The 16,483-nt window shown below is 47.4% G+C and overlaps 1 long non-coding RNA gene across 1 annotated transcript; it reads left to right on the top strand.

Annotated features, from left to right (window-relative positions):
- Positions 1-2,624: 2,624 nt before the first annotated feature.
- Positions 2,625-5,838, top strand: LOC107195341. The gene is made up of 2 exons (XR_001516467.2): positions 2,625-2,868; positions 5,562-5,838. It is a non-coding gene; the product is annotated as an uncharacterized LOC107195341 (long non-coding RNA).
- Positions 5,839-16,483: the final 10,645 nt, after the last annotated feature.

Raw genomic sequence — 16,483 nt, 5'->3', positions numbered from 1 at the left:
CTTACAGTGAACCAGTGGCCAGGTCCTACGTGACCTCTTCCCCAGTACCTCCCTGACCTCCTCTCCCACTGCCCTCCCTCTGCTCCCTCTGCTCCCTCTGCTCCCTCTGCTCCCTCTGCTCCCTCTGCTCCAGCTGCCCTGCCTCCTGACTCTTCCTTCTATAAGCCTTCACTCTAGCTGCCCCTTCCCTGGCATGCTTCTGCCCCAGGCCCCCTCTGCTAACTACCGAAGGCTACAACTTGCACCCACCCCCAGCACTGCTTATCCTGTTCTTTTGCTTCTGTTTTCCTTAGCGCTTCTCCCCTTCTTGTCATTTTCTTGTTTATTCTGAATATCATTTACTGTCGACAGTCTCTCCCTCTCCTCCCACAGAATGTAAGCACCCAGAGGGCAGCATCTTAGGTTTGTCAGTGATGTAGCCCAAGCATCGATAATAGTGCCTGGCACGTAGTGGATCCTCAATAAATACTTGTCGAATGAATTAAGCAAATAGTAATACAGATAAGGGTAAAATTACTAATGTGGGAAGTGCTGGCTAGAAGAGAATGAGAAAATTTATCTCTGAGCTCCTCCCAACTCTATAATTTTACTTTTGTTTTTCTTTGAGACATCGTTCAGTGTTTACAATTATCCTGTGTGGTCAAGACCATTCCTTTCTATTTTTGTTACCGCTGTGTTTTCCCATGGCACGAGCCTCAGGAGGGGAAAGTATGTTGAAGACCCAGCGGTCCTCTGCCCCAGGGCTCTCTGTCACATCCCTGTGAGTGAGGGCAGCAGGTGACCTCTTGGTGTCCAGTCACGTATTCAGCCAGGATGAGTCACTGAGCCTGTTCAGAAGGCTAAGATAATAAAATTTTAGAACGATTGTAAAAATACCTAACATGCCAGCAGGGAATCATCAATCAGCAGATTCAGGAGGTTCTAAGGCTTCTGACCCTCTAAGGAAAGGGTGCTCCAGGGTGGCAGATATTGTGTGTGTGTGTGTGTGTGCACGCTTGTGTAAAAGGAGCTGGACCAGTGACCTCATCCCCAGGATCCCAGCAAAGGTCAGGAAAGCTACGTCTCTGAGGCAGGACAACCACATGGATGGTCTAACTCATCAAAGACAAGATGTGTCAGAACCCTGAAGGCAGCCAGCCTTGCCAAGAGGGCAAGGGGACAGCAGCCTTGGGCCAGCTGGACCCTTAATTGTCCCAAGGATGAGGTGGGGGCAGCAAGTCATTGAAGTCTGATGCCCTCAGTCAGCCCTCTATCATGAGTGAGACAAGTGTCCAGAATCATGGTCATAGTGACCATGAAGGTTAGTCTTTGGCCTTGTTGATGTACCTCTTTCCCAGAAAGCCAGGGCATGGGGTCTAGGAAAGTTGGGATAGAGAGCAGACTATGTCAAGGAGAGAATGCCATCCTGTGTTGTTTAAAATAGGGCAGCCACCACCGGCATTTTGCTGATGTCCAGCAATTTCTTGGTGCCTCAGAACCCTTGCCCTTCTTTAAATGTGCTGAAGGCAGTGCCTGGCAAGCCCAGGGATGGTGGGTGCAGATGGCTCAGCTGAGGAGTCTGCAGTGAGGGGAGGAGCCCTGGATACAGCCTGGTGTAAGGTTCTCTGCTAGGGCAGCGCGAGGCTATCTACAGGAGCCCAAGAGGAGCAATGGAGATGGAGACACCAGGCCAAGGTGGCTGCAGGGAGAGGGGTCAAGATAAGAGGGGGCATGGGCTGGGTCAGAGCTGACACACTCCAGCAGGGGGGAGACAGGAGGTCACAGGCGGTGACTGAGGTATCATGGTGTGGCCGGCGGAGGTCAGGTCCTGGGAGCTCACAGAGAAGAAAGAATGCTGGGAATATCTTCTGTTGAGAATGAATCCAGGCTGGAATTTTCTGTGGCTTGATCAAGTCGCCTTCTGTGTTCTAATGACCCAGACCCAGGTCCCAGGGCCTCATGGACAGCCTTCAAAGGCTCCACCACGGGCACCAGCTTTCTTTCCTCGCCTCGTGCAGTCTTGGCCCCATGGTCCCGGTGCTTCCCATAACTGGCTTCTTCTTTTGCGTCTTTGCTCTTTTCCCACTCATCCTTCACGATAAAATGCCGCCACTTCTGGAAGCCTTCTACAAACATGCTAGTGCCCTTGGTGACTTGGAATGGCTCTTTTGTTTAGGAGTACCCCTCCGTGAACCACAAACACATTGGCACGGGTGATACAGAAACACCTGCTCTACACATAGTGAGTTTTCTCTCATCTGCATCCAGCCAGCTTGAGCTCCTCCACTGCAGGGCTGCTGCATCCAAGCCTAGCACAGTATTAGAGGAGGTGCTGAAAATGATGCTTGGACATATGCTTCCTTGTTCCCCCTCACCCGCCTCTGGACCCATTCCTGGTGTCCCTCTCCCTCCCTCCCTCCTTCTCCTTTGGGGAGCTGTAAAATGTGTCAGCCTTCTGCTGCCGAAAGTGATGAATCACCTGTCCCCACATCAGCCCCACGTGGTGAAAATCTCCCATCCAGGAGTGTGCAGGAAGCGCCACAGACTGTGGCTTGGCCTTGTCATAAGGAGCAAATGAGAGGGCGCTAGGCCTATGCAAGGCAGGAAGGGGCGGGCGGGGGTGGGGGGGGGGGGGGCGGAATCCCACCTCCTATCCTGTGCGTGTTCTTGGTTTCTTCCTGCTGGGGCTGTGTAGACATGTAGACAGGCAGTGGTGTGGCCCTCAGCTGCGGTGGGCCTCCCGGAGTCTTGGGCATCACCGGCAGATGCACAGCTAGGCATGGCAGGGAGGGTGAAGACAGTACTCAGCAGCACAGCACAGCCCAGACTGCCTGACAGATGATGGGGACACAGAGAGCTCCAAGAAGCTAAGGAGGAGCCAAGGCCCAGGTGAGCTCCTCCTTAAGCCTGACGTGGGAGGTAGGCAGCAATACCAATGTAGGTAAAGGTAAGGGTAGGGCCTGAAATGGGCCCTGGGGCCTTTTAGCTCTACCAGATCAGCTCAACGGGAAGCCAGGACCGGGAGGGCCAGGCAGAATGGGGAAGGTTGTGGGCCAGGACCAGCACCTTGAGAAGCCAATGGGCTGCTAAAGGGGACTCAATTCTGGGCGAGGCCCAAGAACCAATGGTCATGCTTCCTCTCATGCCCAGGGGTTCTGGGTATGGGCAAGCCTGGGCCTGATCCCTTCCATGGTCACTGTCTAGCAAGAAATCTGCTGGAGTGAATGGCCCCAGGAGTGAAGCTGCCCATGGGCAACTTGCATGCTGGGCCCCTGGCTTCCTCCCCCACTCCTTCTGTAGGTCACCGGTGGGAGCTTGAGGCCAGAGCTGCCAAACAGCAGGGTGCATAGCACTGTGGGCCTCTGAGTGGGGATGGCAAGCCAGCGGGGTGAGTCTCCAGCTGCTCCTAATATGCAAAACTGGCCTTTCCACTCCCTGCCCCCAATCCTGCCCTGGTGCCCTCTAGGCAATCAGGATGGCATTCAACTATAGCCTCAGTCTATGAGGCCCTTGTAATGAGGTCTGGACACTCTCTGCAGCCTTACCTCTCATTCTTCTTCACCTGGTAAATCACTCCAGGTCCCTCTGCCTCAAGCACGTGGGACTCAAAGGCCACCCCATCACTCAGCTGTCTCACTTATCTTGCACTTGTTGCTCCAGTAGGGGAGCGACTCTGACCCCCAACTAGTTCCTCCCTGCAACCCCACAGCTCCCCCCTGCCCCCTGCCAGGTCAGTGCACTGCTGAGTGGATCCAGATGTCACACTCTTAACTAAGTCACTGAGGATCTCATGGTAACAGCCTCTCTCGAGCAATTCCCTTCTCAGCCTGCAAGTTCCTGCAGTGTGCTCACCCATCTGGTGGCCAGGTCCCCACTGCTCTAGAGCTTTCTAGCTACAAACCCATAGGCAAACTAGGCTACCTTTTTATATTCATACACTTAAAAATACCAGGGAAGATTGCCTATTGGCCCAACTTAAGGCAGTTATCCACCCTTGGACTACCCACTATGAGTAGGGTATTTAAGAAGATGACAGTTCTCATTCATAGCACATGGTTGGAGGAGAGCAAAGAGCAGATTCTAGGAGATGGGTGCTGCTCCAGGCAGACAAAATAACGTTAAACATTGCATGAGTGAATGAGTGAATGAATGAATGAGCGAAGAGCAACACGTGGTCTAGCTTCTAGAGTGTTTGTAAATCATTCTCAAGAGCTCTTACAAAAGCCTATGTTCCCACATTTCATAGATGAGGAAAGAGGCTTAAAGTCACACAGTGAATAAGAGTAGTCAAGATACCACGTCTGTATAGCATATGACATGTGCGCCCTGGGAGGCTTTCCTCCCACAGAAATGTGGGCAGTTAGACCTCTCCTGGGAAGTCACTGGAGAAAAGAGCAAATGTTTGCCTGTGAGGGAGGGAAGAGGGGACTCTGCCAAGGGTGAAGCCCAAGCCCATTCCTGCACCAGCTCTCATATTTGAAAATCTTCTCTTGCCTTGGTCAGTATTGTACATGAGGACGTAGCTGCTTCTTTGGGGATTGGAGATCATGTCATCCTTGCTTTAGGGTTAGACTATGATTCATAACAATGAATATCTGAGTTGTGACTAGAGCTATATGGGCCCCAAGACACGGGGGCCGTTATCCAGAATCGGATGAAGATGAGAGGGTTCTTGATCTGGGCTTTAGAGGGTAAGCGGGCTGCTCAGTTTCCACTTCCTACTACCTCCTCCCCCACACACCAGGAAACGCACTGGTTTCTCCCGTGCCTTTAACACACGGCACTTTCTTCAGTGCATCACAGTCAGCGGCTACACTTGCTTTTTAAGGGCAAGCTCTGCGTCTCTTCACCTTATCCTCCCAGAACTTGGAGCCTATGGTAGATTGTTTGCAAAGATGGCTTCAATAGCTCCTCCCATCCCTATGCTTTGCTCCTTTGCCACCTTTTCTGTGAAAAGATAGAGTCTATTTTCCTACCCCTTGAATTTGGGCTTAACCATGACTAGCTTTGACCACTTAGAATGCAGCAGCCTAGTCCTCATGAGGCCCTGCAGCTTTTACTCTTGTCCTCTTTGAACCTGCCAAACTGTGTATGAATGTGCTTGTGTTGGTTGCTGGAGTGTGTGAGACCACATGGCGTAGACAAGTGCCATTGCAGTCGACGCCCATCTGACTGACTACCACCAGCACCAAAAGTCAGACATGTGAATAAATCCATCTTAAACCTTCCAGCCCCATAGAGCCACTAGAAAACTGTAGTCACACTAATGACTCAGGTGAGACTAGGAGAAAAGTCTCCCAGATGAGCCCAGCCCCGATTGCTGACTCAAAGAATTGTGAGCAAATACAATTGTTGTTTTAAACAGCTAAGTTTCTAAGTGGTATGTTCCACAATAATAGATAACAGTAAAGGGCAGTTCCTAGTTGTAGTGGGTTGTGAGTCCCTCAAAGATACGTTCAAGTCCTAACCTCTAGAACCTGTGAATGTGACCTTATGTGGAAATTTGCTGATGTAATCAAGTTAAGGTGTGGTCATACTGAATTAGAGTGAGCCCTAAATCCGATGGCTGATGTCTTTTGAAGAGAAAGAAGAGAGAGATTTGGATACAGCAACACAGAGGGAACACAAAGAAGAAGGCCATGTGATGATGGAGGCAGAGATTGGGGCTGGCTGATGCTACTATAAACCAAGGAAAGCAAGGATTGGCAGGGGCCACCAGAAGCCAGGAAGAGGCAAAGAAAGGCTCTCTCCTAGTGCCTTTGGAGGGAATATGGCCACCTTTGGAGGGTATTGCCACCTTGATTTCAGACTTCTAGCCTCCAGAATAGTGAGAGAATAAATTTCTGTTGTTTAAGCCACCTGGCTTGTGGTAATTTGTTATGACAGCCCTAGGAAATGAATATACTGGTTCAAAAGTTTTGCTCGGAGAGTGCTAACCAGCTGAGTGCAGACGCTGAGAAGCCGAGGGGTATTAACTCACTCTTTTGGCACCTCTCCCTGTACTGGCCGAAGTCTCCATTCAGCTGGGTCACCATTGCCCAAGGCTCAGACACGTGCATCTTCTGCCCAGCCCTAGAGGTCTGGCTCCAGGTGTGCCAGGAACGATGCTCATGGCTTTCTCTCAAATGAAGATGTGGGGTGCGTGTGTCCACATGCACTTTTTTCTGCACGTAAAATTAGTTTGTGAACCTTTAAATATGCCTAGAAAATAAAACAAAATACAAAGAAGAGGAGAAAAGTTACCCATCATTTTATCATCCAGAGACAGCCACAGTCAACATTGGTTTGTAAATTCTATTGTCTTTGTTCACACAAATGTTGATGTATTATATGTGCCATTTTGTGTCCTATATTTTTCACTCAATAATATACCATGGATTTTTTCTGTGTCAATAACTAAGAGTCTATTTACTCAGCTCATATTTATTGACTACCCACTATGCATCAGGCATTTTACAGAACTCCGGGATGCAATAATGAAAAGCCAGTGCATTTACAGTCTCTGTCCTCATGAAGTTTATAGCCTGACAGGGGACACAGGCATCAAGCAAAAAATTACACAAATACTTTTTTGGCTTTCTATTTTGAGACCATTTTACACTTGCAGAAGAGTTGCAAATATGACTCAGAGTTCTTACATACGCTTCACCCAGCTCCCCTTGATATTAACACCTCCCACAATGATATTACAATTCTGCAAACTAAGGAATCAACATCGATGCAGTACTATTCAGTACAGTTTCTTTTCCATATATATATATATATACATTTTTTTCCAAATATATATATATATATATTTTTTTTTTGTTCCCTGTTCCAGGATCTAATATAGTGTCTCTTATTACATTTAGTTGTCAGGTTTTCCTAGTCTCCTCCAATCTGTGACAGTTCTCCATTTTTTCATGACCTTGAGACTTTTTTAAAGAGTACGTGTCAGTCACTTTGTAGAAGGTCCCTTGATTTGGGTTGGTCTGATGTTTTCTCATGATTAGATTGAGGTTATGCATTATCAGAAAGGATACCACAGAGGCGGCGTACCCTTTTCATTGCATGATATCAGGAGGCACATGATATCAATATGTCTCATTAACTGAGCGTGTTAACCTTGGTCACTTAATAGAAGTGAAATCTGCCAGGTTTCTCCACACTAAAATTACCATATTCCCCTTTGTCATTAATAAAGATTTGTTTTGGGAAGGATATTTTGAAATTACGCAAATATGTTTCTTCTTGAACTTTTGCCTACTAAGTTTAATATCCATGGGTGGATCTTGCCTGCAGAGATCTGGTGTTCTCATGATGATTTTCTATTTCCTCATTCCTTCTATATTTATTAAGTGGAATTCTTCTGTAAGGGAGAGTTGTCACAAATACTTCTGCTGTGACAGCAGTGTAGAATTTTACAAGGATGCCACAAAAACATAAAACAGAGTGACTTAACTCAGTCTGGGGTAGAGAGGGAAGTCTTCCCTGGAGAGGTGACATTTGGGATAATTCCTTCAGGATCAAAAGTAATTAGCAGGGCAAAGGGTTGGGAGTAAAGGAGAAATGTTCCAAACACAGGAAATAGCATGAACAAGAGATCTACACCCAAAGCTGATAGAGACTTTATGAAACTGCATAATTGACTTTGGCCTGGTAGAAACCTTGGCCACCTGGAGGGACTTCCTCATTTAAGGGAGCAGCTGCTTCTTACTCCAGCCAAAGCCTTGCCAAGTGGAAATGAGGGCCGAGAATTGCTGGAGTTTCTGGTGTTCAAGAGAAACTGGACATCTGGCTTTCATTTTCCATAAAATTTCTCAGTTTCTTAATGTTGACAAATAATCCCATTCTCCTTAAAAGCCAGACAAAACCTGTGAGCTGTCAGGGTTGGTTTGTTTGTTTGTTTTTCTTTAAGAGTCTATTATTTTACAAGCAGTTTTAGGTTCGCAGCAAGATTGGGAGGAAGGCACAGAAATTTTCCATATATGCCTGGCCTCCACCCCTTGCACAGCTTCCCCGCCATCAACATCCCTCACCAGAGTGGCATATTTGTTATAACTGATGAACTGCATTGACGCATCATAATCAACCTAAGTGCATAGTTTATATTGGGGGTCACTCTTGGTGTTGTATATTCTGTGGGTTTTGACAATTGTGTAATGACATGTATCAACCATTATCGTTATCATACAGAGTAGTTTCATTGCCCTAAAAATCCTCTATGTTCTGCCTATTCATCTCTTCCTTCCCACCCTCAGCTGTCAGTTTTTCACCTGCACTTGGCTGAATCATAACTTATTATCTATCTCTCCTGTGGCTGGACCTCGAACTTATTTTCAATTGTTCACTGTTATAAACAATGTTGTAATGAACATTCTTGTACAGACAACCTTGAGACCTTCTCTAGCTGTGAAAATTTCCTCCAAATAGTCCCTTGTAGCCTCTTCATTGCCAGACTCTTCATTTTCCAGACCCCACTCTCTCTCATTCCTCCACACCTCATGTTCTCTTAATGCTTCAGTTCTCTCTCTACTTTTCCTATGATTGTTTTTCCATTTCCATCAAGGTCTCAGTCAACTCTGGCTGATACCACACTGGAATCCACATCATCAGTAGAGTCTATGAGGTGGTCTGGGATGTAGTCCTACAGAAGGTGCTCAGCTCTCACCTGTGTTGAGGGACACAGCTGGTCCTGATCTTGGGGACATTTCAGGCCAGTGCCCTGGCCTAGCTCACTCTGCTGGTCCCCTTCCTAGAAGGGAAGGGCCCAAGGCCATCTCTGCAAGCACTCTGGTTGTTCAAAGGGCAGCAAATACATTCTTGATGGATTCACTGAATTGCTCTGATACGGTTGGTATGGAGAAGATAAACAGCTCAGGCCTAATGCCAGAATCCAGAGATGAATTCCCACCACATAGGGAGTGAAGAAACTGGGATCTACTTTTAGCACAAGCAGGCAGGGGCCACCACCCCAGCTGTCTGGCCAGGCCTAGCTTTCTTCCAGTGGTGCCCTTTAGTGGCACTGTCTTTGTGTTGTGACTCGACTGTTCGTACTGTGGGAGTCAAAATCCAGCCTGACACATGGTCGGGGAATGGATAGGGCAAAAGGAAGGGCAGCTTTTCCTGCCCCTAAAGCAACTACTCAGGGAGACAAGGGAAACTTTCTTTCCTGCTTGTCCTGAAGAAGCCTTCGTCTGTGGCCAGGTAAAAGGTGAAGGCGGAATCCTGATTGCTGCTTCTTACGGGGAATAGAGGTGGGGTGTAGGAGTGCCTCATGATCTCTGAGTCTTGGATTGGTTTAAGTGGCATCTACTGAGGGATTTTTAAAGTTAAGAATAAAATGAAGCTATGAGAAAGTCTGGCTGTCAGTGGACTTTCTTTTAGAATTATTTTATAAATAATAAAAATTACTATAAAAATAATTACATCCCCACATACTAAGCACTTACTCTATGCCAAACATGAAGCTAAGGGCTCTTCATACATATCTCATTTAACCTCCACGCCAGCTCCCAGAGGTTCAGATTAAAAGCCCTGGTTTCAGGATGAGCTTAAAAACCTAATCAGAAGTTGTATTAATACCAGGACAGGCTCAGCTGCCGGAGCTTCCACAATTCTCCACCCGGACCACAGCAGACAAGACCCTGCTGTCCATAACACATCCACTCATCTATCTTGTGTTTGCTCTCAGGATCCCTAGAGTGTGTGTCACCACCTTGAGACTTTGCTATGTTTCCCCATGCTGGGAGGAGTTGCATGTGGAGGGAAGACTCCAAGTCCCCCTAACCTTCTATCTCCCAAGTCTGGGCCTCGAGGTGAGATACCCTTGACTGGTGGACCAAGCTGCCCAATGTCCCCTCACCTGGGATGGGCTTCATCCTAAGTTTGGATTTTTCATAATCTCCCTTGCCTCTGTGGTTTACAAGGATTATACATACTCAGACATTTGTGATAATGGAATGGTTACTATTTCTACCAGGAACTCTTTGGAGGCTCATGAGAGCCTGTGTTTTATAGATTCACCTTTTCATTCATTTGTTGGGGCTCATGGAGCACTCGCTGCACCTGGCACTGCTGGAGGGATAGGAGACACTGCAGTGAGCCGGGCAGATGTGGCCCTAGCCGTCCTTGGCTTGTATTCCTGTGGGAAAAATTCTCAGAGCAATACTAGCAAAATGAATTCGTATAAAAAGGGTTCTACACCATGACCAAGTGGGACTTATCCCAGGAATGCAAGGTTATTTTCACACCTATGAATCAATTCTCCATATTAGTAGATTTAATGACAAAAACCACATGATCATTTCGATAGTCGCAGAAAAAAGCATTCAGTAAAATCCAACACCCTTTCGTGATGAAAAGACTCAGCAAACTGGAAATAGAAGAGAACTTCCTCAATTTAGTAAAAACCATCTACAAAAACCCACAGGTAACATTATACCTAACTGGTGAAAACCTTAATGCTTTCCTCCTGAGATCAGGAACAAGAAAAGGATATCTGTTCTCACCAGTTCCATTCAGCATTATACTAGAGGTTGTAGTCAGAGCAATTAGGCCAGAAAATTAAATACGAGGCATCCAGACTGGAAAGGAAGAAGTAAAGCTATCTCTATTTTAGATGACATAATCTCGTACGTAGAAAATCCTAAGGAATCCACTAAAAAATCATTAAGATTAATAAACGAGTTCTTCAACGTGGCAAGACAGAAGCAATATGCAAATGTCAATTCTATTTCTGTACACTCGCAGTAAACAGTTCTAAAATTAAATCAGAAATACAATGATATGTATAATAGTATCAAAAAGAATGAAATGCCTGGGAATAAATTTAACAAAGAAAAAAGTGCAAGACTTGTACACTGAAAGCCACATTTTAGTGGGAAAAGTTGAGAAAACAGAGACATCAGCTTGGCCAGACCGTATGGTCAGGGAGGAGCGGGCAGACCCAGCGAGATCGCCCTGCTGCAGCCTCAGCAATCCATGCCGGTTTGCAGAGCCCAAGAGCACACCCGGAACTTCCGTCTGACTCTGCATTCTTCAGTGCCCTTTGCCCCATTTAGGAAGGGGATTCACATGGCTTTGGCCATAATAGCCCTGCAATTAATGTCTGTATTTCAAGTTGTGCAGGTGATGGGAACTCAACGGTACAAAGTCCAAAGCGGCCTCTCATTTTGAGAAAAGGAGGCGAGGCACTTTCCACAGCCTTGCCTCTCTAGGCCTTTGGTACAGGCTGTACCTTGGAATATAAGTTATCTTCTGTCTCTTGCTTCTGGCAAAAATGCAAGTCTTGTTGTTTTTTTTAATCAACTTTTAATTTTAGGACAGTTTTAGCTTTGCAGAATTTTATTATGAAGATTATCCCAAGTGTACCTCATACCTAATTTTCCCTATTATTAACATCTTATTTAGTATGGTACATTTGCCACAATTAATGAACCAATACTGATACGTTATCATTAACTAAAGTCCATACTTTTCTCAAATAGCCTCAGTTTTTCCCTAATATCCATTTTCTGTTCCAGGATCCCATCTAGGATACCATAACACATTTAGTTATCTTGTCTCCTTAGGCTCCTCTTGCTTGTGACAGTTTAAAATTCAAGTTTGGCTTCAACATGGGGATATAGAAAGAGTCTGAGCTTTGGAGTCATACAGACCTTGACACAAATGCTGGTTCTGCCCTTCTTAGATGGGGACCTAGAATCATTTATTTAATTCCTCCGAGCCTTAGTTTCCTCATCTATAAAATGGTGGCAATCCTATCTAACTTGCAGGGCTGTATCCTGCAACATAATATAGGAGGGACACCCAGCTGTGCTCAACAATAGCAATATTAGTGATGTGTTCACTTGCCTCCCATCCTTTTCATGCTGAGTGCCTCCTGAGACATTGCCCCGCTCCTCTCTCAATATACACTGCACCCAGCAAGAGCATTTACCCCTGACACTTGCTCCCCGCTGCTGTATAGACGCAACTGAAGGGCTGGAATGAAAAGCAACATTTCTTTAACACCTGCTGCCCCATGACCCCTGGGTTTTCCCCAAGTCTTTTCCAGTCAACCTTAGGTCTCTGCATATAGGTCAGCACTTCTCGTCATGGTGACCTACTTGTCGGGAATGCACAGGCTGTCTGCTCCTAGCCTTGAGTCAGCACCCAGGAGCTCTGACATCTGTCCAAACCTGACCCCACCCCAGCCTTGCCTTCCTGAAGGCCTGCTGGTGAGGGGACCAGCCTGTTGCTTGTTCCTTTGAGGCTGTGTTGGAGGGAGCTACCTGGATGTATGACTTTGCCCCATCTGTCTATCTGCTGCTCACTGCAGATGCTGGGTGTTTGCTCCTAGTAGAAACTCTCCTGGAGGGAGAGTGAGTGTACATGCAGGGAGCATGTGTGCATTTCTGGGGCTATGTGTTTAGTATGGGTGCAGGCTCCCAAGAATTATGTGTATGTGTGTGTGTGGACACAGGAATGGGGCTCGACTTCCTGGCCTAGAAGCTCTTCTTCTGTTCACAGTTAGAGGCAGATGCATTGAGCATGACAAAAAATGTCTTTTTATCAAGAGAATGGCCTGTGTTTGGTGTTCTGGGTGACCCTCATTGGGAGCTGGCTCATGAAGGAGGATGGTTCTGAAAGGAGGGAGGAGACCATGTACAGAGAAGCTGTGCCTCGTTCAGGATCACAGCGGTTCTAGGGAGGCCCTGCCTGGGCTTGACATGCTGCACGGAGCTCTGAGGGGCTATGGATTACCCCAGGCCCAGCCAGGGTGCAAGAGCCACCTCCGGGAGCTGTAAGCCCCACAGGATTCAAGGGGGTGATCCTTGGGCCTCCCCTGCCCAGGGATCCCCATTTCATTCCCCCTTACAATGCTCCCTCACTTCTTGCCCCTGCCCCTCAACCCTAAAGAAGGCTTCGACCAGGCAAAGTCCAAGTTTATAAAACTCTTTTTATTAAAGCTTCTATCTGGAACATACCTTCCTCAGATACACATGTGGCTCACTCCCTCACCTCCTTCAAATCTTTGCTCAAATGTCACATTTTTAGGCGTCACCTTTTTAAAACTGCAACTCTCTCCCCAGCCCCACCATCTTGCTTTAAACTCCTCATCTCTCTTGTCCTCCTGTTTCCCCGTTAAGGTCTCATCGCCTTCTCGCATAGTATGGGCCAGCACCGTGAGGGGTCATGAGTGCAGAAATTGAGAGTAAGAATTTAAAAACTACAGATACTATAGAATCTATAGCAATCTGACATTGCTGAGAAATCCAAATGCAGATCGAAGAAAAAATGAACTGGCTTTTTACCACAGAGAGGTCAAGAATCATTGTTCTAACATACTCTGTAGAATGTATTCAGTTTCCCACATCCTTCTGCTGCTTGAATGCAAGCTCCACAGGGCAGGATTTTTGTCTGCTTTGTTCTCTCATCTCCCCAGCACCCAGAATAGTGTCTGGCACACAGTGGGTGCTCAGTGGATATTTGCTGAATGACAGAATATGGAAGGGGTGGTCTGAGAGGGTGAAGCATCACCAGCTGGATGTGGATGGGAAGGCAGCAAATACTCCCTTTCCTGCTATGAGCTGAACCCCTATGAGCTTTTCTTGGGACGCAAGTACCATAGGGTATGGCTGAGAACTGCTGCCGTGATAAAAAGTGTTTTGCCTTGCCCCTGCCCTGGTCCATGTCCAGACGGAGCCCAGGGCTGGCGTAGCCATGCAGGAACAGCTCTCTCGGGGTGGGGGATGGGGGAGTTGGCTCCACCATCTGTTCCCACGGTAGGCGTTGGCTGGGGGCCACGTGGCTGGCAGAGCCTGGGCCTGCCTCATGGGCCAGCCATCCAGCAGGGCTGGTTCTGGCCTCACACACCCACGACTGCGTGTTCAACCACTCCACTCCACCTCGACCCAAGCCCTCCGGCTCAGCTTCTCCTTCTCTGACCTCGAGACTCCACCCACAGAATCTCTTTGCTTGTTCTCCATCACCAGCGAACTGTGGGGATCTAGCCAAGGAGACGGCCCTCTGGCCAACGTACTAAGAGGCTACTGTCCTGACAGCGTTCAGGGCCACTTGTGACTCCAGCACAGGGACAAGGAGTAATCTTTGTATAATCGAAAAAGTTCAGTTGTATCTTCTTACCTGCTCCCTCTCAACCAAGTAGTGCCACAGACTGATGTCTGCCAACAAGAGTTCCCTCCTTCTGCGAGTCTCACCTCTTCCCCTCCTGGTCTTAGGGAAAATAAAGGAAGTTGGAGAGGGGAGGCACCAAGAAGAAGGGATGTTCAGGCTGGATTTTGATGGATGAGTTTTGAGTTAAATAGGCCAAGAGAGGAGAAAAGAGATGAGAAAGGCATTCCAGAGAAAAGAAATGGCATGTGCAAAGGCCAAGGGGTAAGAGAGACCACAGCGCTCTCAGAGCCATCCGTCTGTTACCTGTGTGGCTGAGTGTGCATGGGAAGGTGATGGAACCCAGAGCCAGTAGAGGAGACAGGGGCCAGTTCTTGTCAAGAATACTCATTTAGCCAGCACTTATGAGCACCTCTATACTTGCCTCAGTGTGGGGCGTAAAGATAAACAGATGATAGGAACATAAAGATGTTTGACAGATAATTTGCCTTATTCATCATTGTAACCTCAGTGCCTGCCAAAGTGCTGGGACCATGGCAAGCACTCGCTGAACATTTGCAACACAAATGAAGGAATGAAGGAAAGAAGAAAAGAAGGAAGTATGACAAGGCCTCTTACAGAGAAGTAGGATAGAGTGAAGAGAAGTCAATCTTGCCGAGCAAAGAACCCAAATCTTAGAGAAAAGCCGCTGGAAAGGAAGACTATTTTTCTTTATTTTAAATGAAATAAGCTTACTATAGTTTTCAGAGCAAACTTGAGCTGTGGCTTGTGCAGTCAGTCACCCTATGGTTGAGATTTTGGTATTTTTTTTTGCTGTCGATGCAACATGCTGTGAGGATTTCCACAGCGCGTTGTGTTGAGCAAGCAAAGCCTGCAGAGGAGAGACTGGGCAGGGCCTCCTGGAGCTAGAAAAAGAAGGCCAGATTGATGCAAGAAGCGACAAACCTGTGCAGGGAAGTGTCCAAATTGTTGCCCAGCCACACCTGGAATGTGCCTCAGGTAGGAGCCTTTGGACTCACAAGAGGCATTTATCTGAGGACAGTTTGTGGCATTTGGCCCGCTCAGAATTGAAAGCTGACAGGTCTCAGAGTAGAGGGGAATGTGTCCCTGCCACAGTAGAGTGGCATGGCTCTCCAGAGCACCCAGAGAGCTGACTGGGAGATGTCCCCTGTCTCAGCCCCCCAAACTTTGGCTGGGGCTGGAGATTTGCTTGGTGGGTGAGAGCAGACATGGGCCGGCCACAGGTCTGATCCTTGGCCAGCTAGTCAGCCCTATTGTCCAGGCTCCGTGGTATTATCTCCCCAGTGGACTCCAGGCCCTCTTGTGGGGATGTCTGCTCCTAGAGAGAGGGTTACAGTGGGTACCCAGGAGCAGCCATTTCATATGCCTCGGGTGGAGGAAAACTCCAGCTCCAAGACTCACCTGGGAGAGACCAGGATGACCAAGTCACAGGTGCCTCCCAGAACTTCATTCCTTTGGGGAGAAAAGATGCCCAGTGCCCAGATGCAGATCTATCATGTAGTTAATGGAGCTTATACCTCGTGGCGTTAGCTTGAACAAGCCCTTTCCAAGACTCTAGACCTAATTTTATATTTGCCATTTTGCAATCTTTTTCTTAAAGAGAGTTCCCTAAATTATATAAACTTCAGGCACCACAAAACAACCCACCCTTGCCAATGCTCCTGGATTTTAGAAAACCTTGAACAGACAGTGAGTGTGTGGTGGTGGGTAGGGGGGTGGGGGGCAGTCAGAGTTCACAGGCCTCCGCTCTGTCCTGGGGGTAAGATGGTGGAGGGCTCTAGTTCAGAGCAGACAATGTCCTCTCTGCAGCCCAGAGGAGGTGTGGTGGAAGGAGACTGTCAGCTATAGAAAGATCAGGTGTCATCCCGAGAAATAGGAGTTGACAAGTGTGAATGCACCAGATCAAACACCACTTCCAACTGTGTCTATATGGCCCATATGGTCTACATGGAGCATTTGGTGATAACCCTTGGTTGACCGCTGGCTTAAAATGGATGTTGTGATGTAAAATACCATGGAATTATACACTTTAAAAGGGTGAATTTAATGGTATGAGAATTATATCTCAATTAGGGAAAAAAGGATGCCGCTAGCTTGGCTGCTACGCTGTTTTCCTTGTGTGTTTGATCTAGATGTGATGGGTTCATAAAGACACTGAGGTTTCTGGGTGCTGAGGTTTCTGGGCATCAGTCACACACAGCAAGAACTGTTCAGGGATCACTGCATCTTGGCTGAGTCCTCACTGAGCTAGGAGATAAGACAGTTTGCACTGTGAACAAACTTCCTGTCCAGCTGTGGTCCCTGGAGGCAGTGGAGTGGCCTCAGCCATTTCTGGGATACTAGGCCTCAATTTGCTGTCCCTATCTTGGCATTTTTTTTCCAAGCC

This window comes from Pteropus alecto, unplaced genomic scaffold (assembly GCF_000325575.1).
Source record: "Pteropus alecto unplaced genomic scaffold, ASM32557v1 scaffold92, whole genome shotgun sequence".
NCBI lineage: Eukaryota > Metazoa > Chordata > Mammalia > Chiroptera > Pteropodidae > Pteropus > Pteropus alecto.
Note: the sequence above shows the minus strand (reverse complement) of the source record. Positions and strands in the feature narration are given on the sequence as shown.